Raw genomic sequence first — 4,693 nt, forward strand, 5'->3', positions numbered from 1 at the left:
GGGCGCCTGGGTGGCTCAGTTGGTTAAGCGACTGCCTTCGGCTCAGGTCATGATCCTGGAGTCCCTGGATCGAGTCCCGCATCGGGCTCCCTGCTCGGCAGGGAGTCTGCTTCTCCCTCTGACCCTCCTCCCTCTCATGCTCTCTGTATCTCATTCTCTCTGTCTCAAATAAATAAATAAAATCTTTAAAAAAAAAATATGTATGTAAAAGGACTAGATGGTCAAAGACTGAAGTCTGGGGGAAATAATCATTTAAGAAATGGGGATGGGAAAGATAGCAGTGGTGGTAGCATACTTTTAATTTCCTCAAACTCCTCTATAAAAGTAATAAAAGAAAGTTAGGGTGGCAAAAACAAAGGCCTATTGACAATATCTACAGTATAACTAGGTTGACAAGATGTTCCACAGGTTTCAAAATCCAAGCGGATACAGACAAACGTTGGCAACTACAAGATCTGCATGGTATTAGCATCTGTACCAAAGGAAGTTGAGGCAAGCAACAGGGTATCTGATGGACCCAGGAACTCCAAAATAACTATCAGTGGCCACTTTGAAAGCTCAGCAGGCCAAAATAGAGAACAGCAGATGAAACTGGATAGGGTTTGCTCATCCCAATATCATTTGGGTTGGAGGGGTCTTGAGGAAGGTGTGCAGGGGCTGAAATGGTCTACGAGCTCTCCTCAAAACAAAATAGCCAAAACTCCCCTCCAAGTGTCCCATACTGAGGAGAAACTGCTGAAAACAGAATCCAAATGGAGCAGGGCAAGGACAATTGGCACAAAGGAAGAAGAAAGTGCAAGTAAGTGTGGGAGAGGGAAATGGAACCAGGAAATATAAGGAAGCAAATTGCCAATTTTTTTAATACAATGTAAATCAATAAAAGAGGGAGGTCTGTGAAGTCAGGAGAGCTCTCTTGAACCCAGCTTGCTCTAAAAGTTCGGTTAAACTAATTTCACATTAATATGATCAATAGAAATAATTGAGGTGAAAGAGATAAAGAAGCAGAATAACATCCCTCAGAAAGAATCCCACAAAGACAGAAGAACAATATTACAGAACATTTCAAAATGAGCAAAAATATATCAAAAATGGTAAAATATATGGAAGGAAAAAATATATCCGAACCAGCAATCCCAGAAAGGGATAAAACTATCAAAGGATTAGAAATATAGAGAAATCATTTCAGAAGTGAAAACTAAATTAGAAGGAACACAGGAGCACATAAACACAACAGATAGGGAAATAGAACATGAAAAATTAAAATAAAAAATGAAAAGATAAATTGGATTAGACATAAAGTGACTAATATAGAAGATGGGCAAAGAAAATGCAATAAATGAATAATAGGAGTCCCTGCAAAAGAAAATTAAAGTGAGAAAATAGAACAAATACTAAAAACTATAATCCAGGAAAACTTTTCAGAAATAAAAAGATTTTAATCTACCTACATATTGATAAGGTACTTCACATGCCTGGGAAAATTGACTCAGATTCATCAATATCAAGATATATTCTAGCAAAATTATTAGACATTAAAGAAAAAGGAAAAAAATGTTAGTTATCCAGGTAAAAATGAGTCACATAAAAGGGAAAGAAAATGTGATTACTACCAGAAATTTTTATGGCAATACTTTTTTTCTGAGAAGAAAAGGAAGTAACATATTTAAGGTACCCAAGGGAAGAATGTGAGCCAAGGACTTTACATCCAGGCAAAACTTATGTTCAAGTATAAAGGCAGCAGACAAATTGTCACCAGCATGTGAGAACTAACAGAATATTGTTCTCAGGAGTCCTTCTTTAGAATTTACTAGAGAAAGAGCTTTAATCAACCAAAATGTCTTCAAGAGACAGCAGCTTAAACGCTGGCAGTGAGCATTAAATATCTCTTTAAATGTACAGTGAGTACAGAATATATGTTTAAATGTACAATAAACATATATTTAAACATACAGTATTTATTTATTTATGTATGTATTTATTTATTTATTTTTATTTTTAAAAGATATTTATTTTTAAGTAATCATTATACCCAACGTGGGGCTCAAACTCACAACTCCAAGATCAAGAGTTGCATGCTCTACCAACTGAGCCAGCCAGGCACCCCAAAATGTACAGTTTAAATGTACAATATATTTAAATGAAAGATATGAGAGCAAAAGCATAAAAGAGCTCTGTGCTCTGACAATGTAGATTATAGGATAACTGTGGAAAAGGAGGAAAGCATATATCAAAAAATGTTTAATTTTGATTGCCTTTAATAATTGTACTGGTAAAGTGTTGGGATTGTTATTCTGAAAATGTTTTGGAAAAGCAAATTAATTACTTTGTAATATCTAATTCTATCATCAGTGTGTCCTTGAGAACCAGGATTCTTAGTTTGGGAACAAATGGATATTAATGTAAAATAAAAAAAGGTAATTATTCTATACTCCTGAATTTGAAAAGGAAGTAACATCCTAAACTCATGAGGTGTTTTTTTAATCTTCTAATACCCTAGTTCTGTCCATTGAAAAGCCCTGAAATGATAGACTAACCAGTAACAATGAGTGTCACTTAGTTTCCAGCTTGTAGTCTTGGAGAAATGGCTGATTCCAGGCATGGTGCAACAAATGTATGAGACGAACCTAGACAATCATGTCATACAGCAAAAAAGCTACCAAAGACTATTAGGGTTGGTCAAAGAATACAGGAACCAACTTGAAAGGACTCCTACTGACCAAAGGTAGAACAATGTGACCATCAATAAAGATAATCCCTGTCTTCAGTTAAAACACACCAAATATTATTTGTTCCCTGGGTTTATAAAGTGTAACCATTAACCCCCTAAAAAAATACCCTAACCCTAATTAGTTGCCTTTGGAGGATGCTAGGGAATTGACTATTTTGAAAGCCAGTAAATAAAAGGAAGATTTCAAGCTATCATTTTGCCTTCCCTCTGAAAACTCTTCCACTGGGTAATCAAATTGTAAATGAGGGAAAGTTCCCCTCTTGAAAAGTATTCCAGCTAATAAATAAAGAAGAAATGATGAATGGGACGATCACCATTTTGCAATATCTAAAGAAGTGAAGGATATAGGCATTGATTATCAGTGGCTGCTAACAGCACAGACATTAGATATTATATGCCTCTCAGTGAAGAATAAAACACCACCTAAGGGGACACCTAGGAATTAAAACAGACTTAGGAGCCCTATTTTGAAATAAAGCAAACAGGCAGACCTGAACTATAGTTTAGTAAAGTGATAGCATGTGGGTGATAAAATTATAAAGAAAAGTAAGTAAGTTGTAAAGATCAGAGAGTGGTTACTTATAGTGAGAGGTTTGGGACTGATCAGGAAATATGTCTGCCAAGGTGCCATTCCTTGATCTGGATGGTGGTTACAATGGCTACTGCCATATAGGAGAGAGTGTGTGTGGCTTGAGAAAGAAGAGGGTGGGCAGAGGAATGCTGGCTGGCAAGAGAATCAATACTTAGGGCAAGAGTGGAAGAAGGAAAGGAAACCAGGGGATGGAAGAGGAGTGGACAAAGATGTAGAAGAAAACCAGAATAAAGTGGTCTAGAACCCAAAGGGAAAGAAGGAAGGCATGAGCCCTGTGGAGGCCAAATGAAATACGGTGGTTCTCCTGAAGGCCGCTGATCTCCTATGTGACCTCACAGTGGCTTCTCACAGGATTGACCACCCACATCTTGAGAAGCTCTCTTTCCCTGACTTAGGTCATGTTCTGGTTCCCGTTCTCACTCTGTAGCCTGGATCTTCATTGGAACATTTTCCTGTTCAGATACTATACATGTTGGATTTCTTCCGACATTCAGTCATTATTTTCTTTTCCCTTTTGAGGCATTCTCCTGTGCCAATTTCTAATGTTCCCATGACTTTACTATCATATCTAAGGTAGTAAATCTGTGTCTCTAGTTCTAAATGTTCTCCTTAGCTCCAACTGCTTGTTGAACATCCCTACGAGGACTCCCATGGCGCTCCAAAGCCAATATCTAGGAAACCAAATCAGTCAGCTCCCAACTATCATCTCTTCCTGCCTCCCTGGAATCTATAGATACAGTCACCATGCTTTCTTTCACCTGAGTTTGAGATCTTGTGGTCATCCAGGCTTTTCCTTCTCCTTCCTTTCTAAAAAGTGCCCTGTCCCATAAAGTTTGCCCTCAGAATGTCTCATGAACCAACCTGTCTATTTCTTCTGCTACTTCCCCAGTGTAGGATCTCCTAACTGACCCCATCCCACCCCACCCCACTGCAGTCTTACTACAACAACTTTCTGGTCCATTCCATTCTGCCTACCACCAGGCTGCTCTTCCAGAACAGTTATTTTGATTGTAAGGGGAAAGCAGAATTTTCTTAACATTCCTAAAATCACACCAAATAAGTAATTCCTCATCAACTATAACAAACCATCATTCAAATAAAGGAAAACCAGTCATGAGTCATGTATCGTGGCAGATGTGAAATAAATACAATACTCCTGTATGGGAATAGTTTACTGTTATCAGAAAATTAAACTCCTTCTCCTTGTTGTCCCACTCTTGATTTTTTGGGGGAGATTTGGAAGGAAAAGCATAGGTATAAACTGCATGCACAGAGAAGACAGCCACAGGGACAGGGGACATCAGGGACATGTGCTGTATTATACCTGACCCTGAAAACCATGGTCATCCCGACCCTTGGCACAGACGCCTCAC

Source organism: Leptonychotes weddellii, chromosome 8, assembly GCF_054177405.1.
Source record: "Leptonychotes weddellii isolate Sample4059 chromosome 8, ASM5417740v2, whole genome shotgun sequence".
Classification (NCBI taxonomy): domain Eukaryota; kingdom Metazoa; phylum Chordata; class Mammalia; order Carnivora; family Phocidae; genus Leptonychotes; species Leptonychotes weddellii.